The 14861-nt window shown below is 31.5% G+C and overlaps 1 pseudogene; it reads right to left on the bottom strand.

Moving 5' to 3' along the window:
- Nucleotides 1-6404: 6404 nt before the first annotated feature.
- LOC129288079 (probable linoleate 9S-lipoxygenase 5) lies at nt 6405-14498 on the bottom strand (annotated as a pseudogene).
- Between the last annotated feature and the right edge of the window lie 363 nt (nt 14499-14861).

Below are 14861 nucleotides of genomic sequence, written 5' to 3' on the forward strand. Positions count from 1 at the left end.
CCGCTCACCTGAGCCTGCCTCCTTTCCCATACTCTTCTTCCTCTTGCTGCGACGTTGACAATGGCTTCTCCTCATCCTAGGATAAGTTATCAAGCCGCCATGATATGAAGAGGGAGAGAAGCAATACGTGGAAGAGGGAAATGCATCCGCCACTGAATCCTAAAGGGTTGCTCGATGTTGAGGGTGAAGAGGGAGAGAGGAGACAATAGGTTCAAGTGCTGAAGAGAGAGGGGTGGGATGAATACGACGAAGTAACGCACAGAGAAGCAACGTGAAGAGGATGATGAGGAAAGAGAGGAGGAAGCAAAGAAAAAAAAAAAGGAGCATAATCGTGACATCTGTTTGTCAAAGGAAGGTTAATGGTCAAACGTGAGTCAATGTTAACAAAAGGGAAAACTTGCATTATTTTTAAAAGTTTTAAGGTAAGATTGCTCCAAACAAAAGTTTAAGATACTAAGAGCTTCTCACAAAAATGTTTCAAAGTAAATTTGCACCTTAGCCCTAAATAGAAAGTAAAAGTTAAAAACCTTTCAAAAAAAAAAAAATAGATGTTACATCTGCATCTCCATTCATCTTTTTGGATTATGTGCATTTTCATTTATTTTTAATTATAACTTAAATGGTAAAGCACCTTAAACTCATTTTTTGTGTAAAATTTCTGTTTAACATTTCAAAATGGGACAATATTTCCCCTACTATTAATAAATGTTAACTTTATCCATTAGTTGACAAAAATTTATAGAAAAAGACATCAAAAAGTACACAAAATGATGGAAAAAAATTTCTTAGTTCTTTCCTATAATTTATTGGATTATATATATGTAATTTTTGAGTTCTTTCTAAATTTTTAAGGACCTTTTTTGTAATTTTCTAGTTAACTAATAGTCAAAGTTAATTTTTTATTAATGGTAGGAGTGATATTATACTGTTTTCAAAAGTTAAATAGGAATATTAAATCAAAAATAAGTTTAGAATCCCATATGTTTTGGGCTCAATAATTTAAGTGTGAAATTGCCATTCAACTCTTCAAGTAGCGTTTGGATTGATGAATTTGGATTTGGGTTTTAAATTTAAAATCTTGCATTTCAAATCTCAAATTTGAAATTCATATATTTAAAATCTTTGGTTTAGATAGTTTAAAAAATTTCAAATCAAGAAGAAAGATAAATTGAGATAAAAATAAAAAATTAGATAGTCATAGAAATGTCAAAAGTGAAAATAGGAAGAAAATAAGATGTTTAAAATGATTATATTAAATTTGAAATTATAAAGAAATTACAATTTAAAATGGATTTATTAATATATTTTTTTTGTATCCAAATCCAAATCCAAATTGCTATTAATCCAAACATGTACACCATCAATTGTTTCTTACATAATTCATAGGGCTCCACGTATTCTAAGTGATATTTAAATGTTAAAAATTAAAGTGGATGCAATCTTCAAAACCTTTAAATCATTACTCCCTCCGTCCCTATATATTTCTGAATGCCCCTCGTGTCTCTAAATATAAAAGATGTCATAATAATTTTAAGTAATTGAATAATTTTATCCTTGCCTTGAAAAGTGAAAGAGATATTTATTGTTTGCTTTACTCACTGCCATGATATTAATTGTGACATTTATTAGGAGAAAAACTAGAAAAATGTCATGATTTTATAAGTTTTCAACTAAATAACAAATTTTATTGGTATGCAAAATTTAGTTAAAAACACCATATATATAAAATTATGGAAGGAGTATATTACTCATTTATCTATTTGGAAAATGCATTATGTTCAGGTTAATTCCTACTTCTTCTTCTTCTTCTTGATCTTCTCTTTTGATTAAAAAAAAAAAAAGCAAAAGCTAATTCTTACTCTCTGTTTTTTCATTTTTTAGACTAAGTGGGGATGGCGGAGAAAATGGTAGGAAAATGTGGAGGAGAAAATATTAGGAGGAAAACTTCCAAAAATATTTTTTTAATATTTTTGAAATTTTTTAGTATTCTTTTAATGACACACGTTGTTGTCACCAAAATAATGTTATCCACAATTCCCTTTAATATTTCTAATATGTCGTTAATATCTTTTAGCATTTAGTCCAGTTTTGCACTTTTAAATTTTTTTTAAACAAAAGCACAACATTATATTAAAAGAATTGTTGCTGCTGTAGCTGTTGCCGTATGGGAATTTTAAAATGAAAAATAAATAGAAATAAATTTTTTGTAACATTTAACCCCAAAACAAAACTCCCAGCTAACTTTTATGCATTTTGGTGGGGATGGAATATAATATTCAAACAAAAATTGTTAGTTGCAACAACTATAAATTTGTCCCACAAAATGACAAACTACTTTAAATTGATGTTACGTTAAAAAGGTTTCTACATTTGAGATAGTAATTGAATAGCAAAGAGCTAAGTATTCGTTCCCATGCAACTATAGATTTTTAGGAAACCTCTAATGTCATGTGTTAACTTCAGAATCCACTTTATGTCATACGTGGATAACTTCAGTATCAACTTTTTCCAGAAACTATCAAATGACAAAATGGGGGGGGGGGGAGCTACTAGGATTTGTTGATTGGAGTTTCGTAGCACAGATTGAGGCCTTAATCCTCTAGTAAGTGATTCTAAGCTCTAAACCATTTCTCTTTTCTATGTTTAAGGTGATTTGAGGTTGATAGTTTATATAGAGTTAGGGATCTGAATTCTGAGGTTTCTACCGATTATCTTGGTTTAATGAGTATGGTTAAGCTACTTGGAGACTCCTAAAGTGTTTAATTGGTTTTTCTTGTTGATTTGAGGTTCTGAGACGGCTTAGAGGAAATCCTAGGTAGGTTCTAATCGTTGATGATTGTTAATTTGGATGATGATTGTGGTTGATAGAGGATTGTTTGGAATAACTAGTGTTGGGAAAATGGTTTGATTTGTATAGATCATATATTGTTTGATTGGATTTTAGTATTTTTCAGAAATTTGAAGTGACGAATTGAGGAGCCCATAGGGAGTAATTTGAGGTTGATCATGTGATTATAGGGAAAAACTATAATTTAAATTTGGTAGAACAACTTTGGTATTTATTTGGTATTTATGAGAATTTATACTATTTTGTAGATTAATTCTGGTAATTTGCGCCCTTCGGCTACGGGTTACTCTTCTGTTTTCTTGACAAGAGGAAACCACAATTAATTTATCTCGCATGCTTGATTTTAATTTGTTTTGGGGTGGAATACATAACATGCAATATATATTCTGAATAATTTGATTTTATAAGAAAACTTCTGTTAAGCGGGATGTTGCTTTGATAATTAAGCATGCAAATAAGTTTTTGAAAATGGGAATATATCATATGATTTGGAAGCAAAATTGTTGAGCATTCATGATGATTGTAACTACTGTCATGTGTTGTATATGCTGAATTTATATATGAGTTCTGTTTATTTGGGATATAGGCTGTTGTTGGAAGTATTGAAGTGATGATTATTGATCCATCTGACCACATGATTTGCTATCACCAGGTGCCTAGTGGTTGGCTCACATTCTTAGGCCAATCCCTTTGGTGTTTCTCCTTCCTTTTGTTAGGATTGGAGTTAGCCCTTGGAACATATGGACCTTTCTCGGTCATATAGAAGAGGGAATTCATGGATCGGTGTTGAGCTCTACACCGTTGGCCAGGTTGTATCTTATCATTGGTGAGCTTCGTGAGGTATAATAACATGGATAGATCTTATTTTATTATTCTTTTACCTTTTTTTCCCACTTAAGTGCCTCTAAACATGTCAGCATGCATTTTAAATTATTATGTGGTTACCAGGGCCCTCCTGTCTCATTATCTGGTTTATGACAATTTTAGGCGAAGGATCAGGAGCAACGAGGGGGAAACAAGTGGAGACTTGAGGCAACTATAGTATGCCACTGAGTCCCCTTTATTTGTTTTATTATTATTTTGAGGCTTTAAGATGATGCATGTGCTTGGAGTTGTGATTTATGATGATGATGATGTTATTGTTGTTATAGAGGTTGATTATTACTTTGGGATATCTCTATTTTGCCAATGTGCTGTTTTAAATTCCGGTTTTAGGTTGATTTTATTTACCATGGTAAACTCTTTTTTACCATGATAGAGAGTATGTATTTTGGAAAGATATGCTTGAATATTTTTATTAGGTTTAAAAATTTTCTATAATAATAAATATTTTAACTGGTTTTAGATTTTATTATTACAGTAGATATTGTTTAAAAATGTTTTACTGAGTGAGGCGTTATATTTTCGGTAGCCCAGGACGAAAGGGCAAGTGAAAATTTTTTTGATAAATTTCTTACTTTTTACTTGAAAAAAAAAATGAAAAGTCTAATTTTGGCCGCCCACTTCCATGATTTTCTTCACTGTGGCCCCCATCAATATAATGATTATTAAATTTTAGAATACTGCCAAACACTCTCCAGAAAATCTTCTACCTAGTCGAACCGTGAAAATTTTTCCCATCAATTTACTTGTAGCATTCAGGTGGAATAAAATATGAGTCTCTTTTAGCAATTAAATCTTCAGCACTTAACTCCAGCAACTACGACAAATATTTTTTGAAAGAGAACTATTTAGCAATGCCATGATCTCAAGTGTTGAAATTGGAACTATTTTGAGTAAGAAAAGCAGTGAAATTATATTTCTAAAATGACACATAGGCAGGCCATAATTGTGTTGCAGTCAGACAAGTTGCAATACTTCAAGAGTATAAATGAAACATATTTCCTCTTGACATTTTGCGTCAAACTACAATACCAATTGTTTGCTGGGAGACACATTTATAAATAAAGAATCTAAACATTCATTGTGCCTAATTCCCTATGAATTGAATTCATATTGAAAACCAATTCACAATTTCTCATCAGTAATATGAGATCCATAAATGATCCAACATGCTCATACATGTATGGATTAGCAGTGCAATTGAATTTTGAGCGCCATTCACCGAGTCCAATGTTAAAGGCCCTTCCTCTAGGCAAGCCGCATCGATGGAACCCAAAAACCCTAAATGAGTAGAGACGATTAAATTAATTATGCAATATATATATATATATATATATGCGCGCGCAATTCATGACACCTAAGAGAGGAAAGAAAAAAAATCATTAACATGTTTTGGGCAGAGAAAGCATAGTAGATAACATGTTTCCAAGCCTTGAATGTTCAAATCTTCAACATTGACATGCATCTGTAACTTCATTAACAGAACATCCCACAAAAATAATTCAAGTTCCTATTTCATTCTAGGGAATTTTAAAGAAATAAAGTCAATCACTGAATTATATCTCAGTATAGTTTCTCATAAAAATAATTTTTTTAACAGCGTTATATAGAAGAAAGAAAGAAAATAAAAACCCCCATTGTCAAGAATAGAAGTGTATGATAGATGAAAGCAAAAGGAAACAGAAGATAAGGTTAGAGCTAAAACTGAGAGGCCCAACAGAAGAGAAAGGCAAAATAAGGCATGGGATATTACGATGAGAGTAGAAGAGGAATGCATGACAAATGGACAGTTTTCTTCGATCACAAGAAATGAAATGCCGAAGTTAAAAAAGCCGTTATAAATGCTGGAGTAAATGCTCTCATGATAAGTGGCGCTGTAAAAATTAAGTTTGAAATTGAAATTGGAGAAACAATAGTAGAAATGCCCTATAATGGATAAAACGGTAGATGTGTTAATGCTCCCGTGATCAGCGGCTGGGTAATAAATTTGAAATTGAATTTAATACACCGGTAAAAAATGCCCAAAAAATAGTTTATTAAAATATTTCTAAAATGAAAGAAAGATAATCCAATTGATATGACCAATCAGGATGATTGGTCATATTTAGTTGATTTAATTTGCAGATATATGGCTGATTTGATTCCTGATTGGTCATATATAGTTGATTTAATTTGTAGATATATAGTTGATTTGATACCATCATGTTTCGAGATTCTTGCTAGCCCAAAAAAAAAAAAATTATGTTTGAAAATTAATTTTCATTATGAAGAAGTTTTAATTTTTTTTTTTTTAGAAAATAAAACCCACTCTTAATTTAGTAGGAATCAAATGGCACTCTTATGAATAAAATTTATGCATTTGATTATGAGGATTCATATACCAAAAGAACGCGAAATTGAAGCAAAGATTTAAACTTCCTTTGGGATATATGACCTTATCTTTGAATTTGATTCTAGTGGGGAGTTCTAAGTCATAAAGCTAGTTGGGATAAAAGTATCAAAATTCACTATATCTATATTTATGTCAACTAATGTCAACATGCATTTCAAATTATGATTCCCTATCCAAAAAAATTAGGGAACTGGAGAGCAAAGCACATGACAAAAAAGTGTAAAGATAGGCAAATGCAAGTCAACCTATTATTAATTAATGTCTTCAAAGCACAAACAGAGATATCCCTAGCTACAGATGAACGACTCCAAACATGAATAGAGTATACATCAACATGGGGATACCTGAATAAGCTTAACTCAAAACTAGAAAATAGAAGGAAAGAAACAACTAATTGAACACTGAGAGTAATTTAACACAATATCAGCATTCCAGCAAGCAGCGTCTTCCAGCCCTGAATATCGTAATAAAAGATATAGATACACACATGTAGTAGCTAAAAACTAGCTAGCTAGCAAGCATATCGGTCTTTCATTGGATTAAACTATTCGGTTTTGGTTGATCAGCCCCTCAGATATAGATGCTATTTGGGATTCCCTTCCCACTCAGCCCTGGTTCACTGTTAGGGTAGAGCAAGGTGTAGGGCATGTTAACAAGACCGTGTCGATTTTTGAGTTTCACGTCGTTGTTATCTCGTTCGATTCTTTCCTCAATCTTTTTAAGTCTTTCTTTGAACCTCTCAAATGCCTCTAAGGGCTCTTTATCTGATGTCCAATCAGAGATGTCAGATTGTCCAAGATATGCCTCAGTAAAAGAATGCCTGGACAAGATAGCTAACGTCGAAATGACAGTCATTGCTTGCTCCTTGGAATTAATGGTTCTCAAGAATACTTTCTCTGGATTAGTCTTGAGCTCTTCATATTCAGGAGAACCCTTCTGAGGCATGTAACGTCTGGTCATAGTCGGTCGGTTTAGTATATAACCACCATATGGGTATTGTCCAAAATTAACAGCTGCATGAAGGCCTGAAGTAATCCATATCAGAATAGTGCAAGAATTTATCAACTCGTCACGATTTTTCATCTTGGGCCAACTTGGATCATCTTTTTTATCACCATGACCTGCCTGAACGAGTTCCTTCCACCAAGATTGAAGTTCAGTGTCTCCTTGAACAGTTTCATTTGAATCATAATAAAAGAAGCAATAATCATGGACCCAAGTCTTGATCGCAAACCATATATCTAGTCCATCAATAGCATAAGGGTAATCTTTGATTGCAAGGTCAAGGCCATGAGGAGAGGTTGAATCCTTAGTTGCCATTCCCCTATATCAAGCAAGAAATTAGGAACCATTACCATTATCTTCTATCTCTATGTTATAATACAATATAGAATCAAAATTTTCTTTTAGGGAAAATTAATCATTTAGCCACTATACTTTTAACCTAATTGTAATTCAATTCTTATAATTTGACTCAATTTAAGTTCAAGGACTGGATTTTAATTGAGTCAAAACTATAAGAAATAAATGATTAATTTTTCCTTTCTTTTAATTACACCTTGTTAGGATTGGGGAGCAAATGTCTGGAAAGATGAAACAGAACAAAATAGGCAAAAAGCAACAAAACAACACCACATCTTTATTCCTAGGTCACAAATTGATGATAAGTTGTTTTAGTGATATATATTTACCTCCTAAGAAGATCAAATGGCAATGCTTGATCAGTGAAAACCCAATTCTTGTAAACCTCAGACGAAAGCATCATAGAATATCTTCCTGGCATAAATGTTGACTCTATAATGCCATTTGCATTGATGAGAAACTGTCGAGCAAGCGCATTTATCTTCATAGTGTCAACAAAGTGTGGAGCTAGAAGTTTGTAAACAGGATGAAGCACACTAAGCTGTCGATTTGTTGCAATGACGAAAGGCTCAACGACAGCATGAGTATATAACCTATCATGTACGTAAACGTAAAAATATTAATACAAGTCTCTCATAAAGAAAGCAGAAGAAAACAGATATATTAGAAAAATATAAATACCAATGGCTAATTAGTTGATGATAGGTGGAATCGTTCACAACGACGTAGGCTTTAGCCAACTTCCAAATCCAACTCTCCATGCCTTGTTCTGCAGGCAAGTGGACTTCAGGAGTCGCATTAAACTGACCCTCTCGTGGCAAACTTAATTCAATTGCCAATGGCTTTAAAGTGCCATCATTTTTCAAGAACAGAATTGTCCTTGTAGCATATATTCTTGGTGGAACTTTAGAAGTAATATCTTCCGCAGCAGTTGTGTTTATAAGCGCCAGATATGGAATGAAATCATCGTAGTAGTCCAGTACAAATAATCTCTTCTCCTCTATTGCCTGATGAATCAAACACAGAAAAATTGTTATTATTATAGAGAACATTTATAAACAGGAAATAAGTTGAACTCGATCAATTCTAAAGCAACATACTCCCTCCAATCCAAAATGTAATCATTTTCTCCCAACTAATCTTGGTCCAAATAAGCAACTTAGTATTTGTTAAAGAAATTTCTTATTTTACCCCTTGTATTTTTAACCAAGATTCTTATGTCTATGAATTTATGACCTTTTCCTTCTCACTCATCATAAATTGAACTAAGGGTAAAAAGAAAAAACAATATATATTTTTATGAGAATAAAAATTTTATTAGTATGCGGAATATTGTCAAAACATGCTTATATTTTGAACTGGATGGATTCTTTTTTGGATGAATATATAAATAATTAACAAGTTTTTAGATTACCTTTTCTACAGATAGCCCTTCTAAGTTTTCTTTGATTTCATCTTGACTTATTTTGCAGATAGTACCATCTACCTTGCTTTTTATAGGCCATTCCTGCAAGCAAAAGATATATGCGAAAGAAATGGAAGTTTCTCAATTAATTGATAAGATGGCATCAAATTGATAACTATATTAACTTCAAATAATTGGGCATACTTGGACACGGCAAATTTTGACAGGATTTACTCCAGCAAGCATTTCTCTTGCGAATTCTTCATCTGTCATCCATGCATTTTTATTATCTGCAAATTAAATTTAAACCCCCGTTTAATGATATTTAGCGGCCTCGAAATGATCTACATATTGTGTGATGCTTGTGAGAAAACTATTAGATAAATTCTAGTCAATCGTTCCTTCCTTCACAGTGGTAATTTTCACCACGAATATGTAGTGTATCAACGGGTTGATAACTCAACGCACACGCACACACATATGGCATACCTCTAATCACCTGAGGCTTTTGAAACCTGAGAAATTCTTCACCATCAATTCGGAAAACTTCCTTTATTTTTGGATGGGAATAAAGCCACTTACGGCCATAAGTAAAGCCTTTGGCAGCTTAAATCCACCTTCGTAGAGATTATGAACTTCGTCAAAGTTATTGAATTCTTGAGAAAGACGGGATTCAAAGCAGGTTTGATGATCTTAGTCACAGATTTGAATCCAAAAGTAATGAAGTCTGAATTCTTCAATGGAGAAAATTCTTCATCTCTTGGAACGTAATTTGAGCCCAAAAATTTCACCCTGCTCTCGTATTCTGGATCAGAAAAAAATGATAGTAATAGGTCGGCCACAAGAATGGAAAATTTTATTATTACCCCAGAAGAGATTGAAGATGATTGACAGGTTACAATTTACAAAATACCCCTTTGAACATTCAATTGTTTTCTGATAATCATAGGCTATTAAATAGTGTTTTTTTCCCACTAGCACCATGACAAATAAAGTAATACGAAAATTGAACTTCGAGATATAAGCTGATAACTCTTAAATATTGTGTTGTACACACAAACACACAGATAGTAAGGGCTTATTTAGAAAGCTATTTTGAGAACAATTTTCTATTCTCCAAAAAGAACAAAAAATCTGTTTGGTAATGTGTTTTCAAAAGTGTTTTGGAGAACAAAAAAATAAAATATTATCCTGGAGAACAGAAAAATAAAAATAACTTTTAAGTATTCTATGATTATTATTCTAGAGAACAAGAGAATGAAAAAAAATAACTATTTTTATTATTTTTTTGTTCTCAGAACATGTTCTACAAAACATCAGTTCTCAGAACAATAAAATAAAAACAGTTTCAAACAGCCCCTAAATATCCTCACATGTCTGATATTGTGATATTGACAGTTATTTTCAATCCATTCATAATTGATTTTAATAATTATTTATTAGTTACAAATAAAGATTATTATCCTTTCACAACATTTCAATAATTTGAGGTCTCTGATTGTCATATATGCCTTTACAAGGTTTGTAATTGTCATTTTCCCTAAATTTTATGTCACACACAAATCAAGGCTCAAGTATATATTTAACCCTTTAACTTTACACATGATTTTATTTTTTAATTTTATGAAGTGTCTTTTCAGTCATTTAATCCTAACAACATTAATTTCATTAATAAAAAACTCTAACACTAAACTTTAAATATTGACAAAAATTTTCAAATATTGACATATCAAGTTTAATTTTTTAAAATAACAATTGATAAACAAAATAGTCATTTAAAAAACTAATGATGTTAGGGTTAGAAAATTAAAAAGACACTATAAAATTACGGAACTAAATTAAAACCTTATATAAAGTCAGAAGATTAATGTAAACTTTAGCGTACAGATAAAAATCCTCACATATGTCATGTGCTGATAATACAATGACAAACTGATCAGAGTAAGAAGGTAGACAAATTCATAAGTATAAGGATATTGATTGTTGTGTTCATTTAGATTATGGATGTAACTTGATATCTACCACAATTTAAATAAAATCTGAAAGCCTGACCTGACTTTACTAGTGACCTTCCAGTTCTTCCCCGACGAGGAGGGTAAGGATGTTTAATTTGGCCTTCAATCATTCCTCCAAGAATTGGACGGTCATACTTTTTAGGATTGTTCAAGTCATTATAAGGAGCATAATCATAAATCCTATCCTGTTCTTCAAGTTCCCTATTACCAATTCCATCGCCTTTCAATTGGACAATTCTTCTTCTCTGTATCTACGCAGTCCATCTGGTGTTTTGTCAGGAAGATATGTCTGCAATGCACATTGGACAAACCTTTGTTTCTCATCAGATAATTAACATAATGAGTCTACTACTTTAGTCTCATGCATAGAGAAAATTTTGAGGTTTTTCAGCAGTTAAAACTTTTTTTCCCTGCTCCTCATTAAATGAACAAAAAGGAGTAGTTGGAAGTAAATGACTGTAATTATTAAAGGAGGAAAAAGGCTAAAAAGTATTAGGGGTATTTTAGGAAAAAATTAATTTGAAACGTGTGCTCCCTTTACTTCTGTTTATAAATTACTTCTAGTATGTTTTATCAAAATGAAGGACAACTTTAAATCTCATTAACTCTATCTTAAAAATTAATAAATTTCCACCTCTACAATTAATAAAGACACAAATAATTATTTTTAATAATTTTCCTTAGCATTTAATAAAGGCATAAAGGTAAATATTGATGAACATAAAAAATAGTAAAATGTCTTATAAATTTGATCAAATTAATCTTCTCTCTTTGCCTTATATAAAGAATGTAAAATATATTTTTTGGATAATATAACTTTTAATTAGTTGCTAAACTTTTTCACAATAATCAATTTAATTTTTGAACTTTGACTCAACAAAACTCAGTCCTTGTAGTTTATTAAATTAAGAAATTATAGGTATTAAGTTGTACCAAGTCAAAAACTATAAAGATTGAGTTGTTTCAACTCAAGAAATTATAGAAATTAAGTTGTTTCAAGTCAAAATTCAGGGATTGCATCGATAATTAAGAACAAGTCTAGTGACAAAAAAGTTATATTTTTCCTTTTTTCTTTTTCTTCTTATATATGAGAATGAAAAGGGTACTTCTCTTATGCTCAATTTATAAGTGGATAGAGTGCATATGATTACCATGTTGCGAAAGAAAATGCGACCATCTTCGTGTCTATTTGCAGGATAAACCCAAGAGTTGCAAGGGAAGTGAATTTCAGCTTCAAATGGAACATTCTTGAGAGTCAAGCTGACTAAGAAGAACTCACTAGGATGCTTGTTCTTGATCAGAAATGCTCCTGGAATCCCACTTCTTCTTCCCATTCAAAGTGTACTTTGAATTCAGATTTTTCAGCTATCAGATCTGGGGATTTAGTAATCCACCCTTCCAGATATGCAGGTTTTCCAATTTTCCCTTTGGCTCCCCTTTCTGTAAAAGTATACAAGGAAGAACATGAATTTTATAATGACGCAGCTCTCAGATATATTTGTCAACATTTGGTCCTTCATACTTTGTAAGAGTTGAAGTGTTAATTTATCCTTGAACCCTATGGTCATGAGTGTTGTAATATGAGGTTTTTCCACATTAATAATTTCTTGTATTTCTCTTTGAATTGTACCATTTATTTTCTATTATATATTTGTTTAATTTTTTCCTCAAGATAATTGCACCACCTATGACTATAGGGTGGGTAGTGCTCCTGAAAAAATCCAGAGATAGATCAGCACTTTAATCCTATTTTATAAAGTTGCTCAAGTGTGAGTGGATTTAAGTCAATATTAGAAATCTCATATTGGATAAAGTTAGATTTAATGACTAATATAAAATAAAGAGAAATGATTCATAAACTTAATATTTTGGATTAAGATCTGGGGCTAAGATGCACATTTCAAGGAGTTGATAGGATAAGATTGAATTATATTATTCACACTAGCTAATAGCATGGCTTAACTTTAGGTCTACTTGTTTTTTTAAAATAGAATAGTGATACCAATAATTACTAAACAATGGAGGTTGTTTCAGTAATTTTATGTGATAAAAGAAATAGATTTAAGGCTTGATTCATCAGATTATCAATAGGAAGATGATATTCATATTATTTATGTGTGCAACTATACTACGTCCGGGTCAATTGTGATTTTTTTACTAATTTGAACCGTAAGACTATTGTAGCTAAAAGAAAAATTTAGAATAAATAGATGATAGGTGAATACAAAGGAAATAATTCAATACAAGCACTATAAGATTAGAAGCGCACGCTTAGCAATTAGAGTTATTGTACGTATGTTAAAAAAGATGTTTGGTTTCTATTTTTAAAAGCAGTTTTTTGTTTTTAAAAGTTAAAAAAATATTTGGATGATTGTTTTGAATCTAATTTTTTTTCCAAACTATTCTCATTTTTATTTTTTAAAAATACAATACATTTTATTATTAAAAATTACATTACCTTAGCAATAATTATCATAAATCACTGCCATTAACAAATGATGACTATCATTATATTAGTGGGAATTGGCTAGGCTCTTATTAAAATCTTATACCCTAGCCTTTTTTTGTGCCCAACTTGGCTAGCTTATTTATTAAATAGGCTCAGACTAGGTTTAGCCTTTTAATTAGGCTTTTTTTAAAGCCTAGCCTACAGGCCCAATAGGCCAGTTTATTTACATGCACACATGCACACACACAAATTTTAATATTGTTACTTTATTATTGTATTGTTTTTATAATTGGTAAGTAAGTCTTTTTAATTATTATATATTATAATTTATAAATAAGGTTATATATTATAAAATAATAGTCCTAAAGTATATTTAAGATGTTTAAAACTAAAATACGAGCATATTTAAAAAGCTTACTTTTAAGTACATTTTTAAATAGACTTTGCAAGCAAGGTTAGGCCAAACTTTAGGTATGCTTAAACCTAATTCATGAAAAAAATTATATACAGGCTTCAGGCCAGTTCAAGCTTTTGAGTTATCACACAGGCTCAAACTTATTTGGCACCCCTAATCACTATCTACTGATTTTTTAATTCTAAAACTGTTTTTAAATTAATTAACACAACCAAAAAGATTTTCTTTTCATTTTTTTCGGAAAACAATTTTAAAAATTGTATTGTAAAATAATTTTAAAAACAAAAAATTACATAAACAAAAAAAGCCCTAAGAATGAAATTGTTGTGCTCAGAGCATGAAAGAATAAACTGTGTCATGGAATAACACAGTCCTACTCAATAATTAATAGGTGCATCTCATATTTCTGACAGATTAACTAAAAAAATCACAAAAGTTAAGAACACATAGTACTTTGTCAAAATAAAACTAACCCTATTCCAAATAGAAAGAAATATGAAAGAACTAACCTCGGTCAAATTTAGAAGAGCTAATCAACTGGAAAGACACGCCTTGGCCTAAACACTCACTGGCACGATCCAACAAAGACACACCAACGTCAGTCAAATCGAAGGTGTTTTTCTTCTTCACCAACACCACTGTCCCTTGGATCTGTTTGTCCTTGTTGCGCCCTAAAAGCCCAGACAACATTGTTACCTTCTTCACTCCAACACACTGAAAAAGTGAAGGAATTAAGCTGCAGCTGGAAGAAGAGTAATCACAGGTCGCAAGTTGATAAGGTTCTGAGGGTATTAATAGAGAAAGAGAGAGAGTTACAGGTCCAATATGTAGGGAGAGAAGGGGGGAAGGAATAAGAGTGAGATAGAGCCTTCGGTGGATATTGAAATATCGCAACACCTCTAATTATTTTATTAAGTTCTCGAAAATTAAGCCTGAGTCAATTACTCCTCTGTCCGTCTCTATATATATAAGAAATCTTTTAGAACCTTTTTATTTCTAATATAAGAGATTGTTAGCATATTTTTTAATGAATAGACTATTGTACACTTATTAAATTGAAAAGAGAAAAAGATAAGTACTCAAATTAATTTAC

Source organism: Prosopis cineraria, unplaced genomic scaffold (assembly GCF_029017545.1).
Source record: "Prosopis cineraria cultivar Desert tree isolate PC_DT_omini unplaced genomic scaffold, ASM2901754v1 PC12, whole genome shotgun sequence".
In the NCBI taxonomy this organism is placed as follows: Eukaryota; Viridiplantae; Streptophyta; class Magnoliopsida; order Fabales; family Fabaceae; genus Prosopis; species Prosopis cineraria.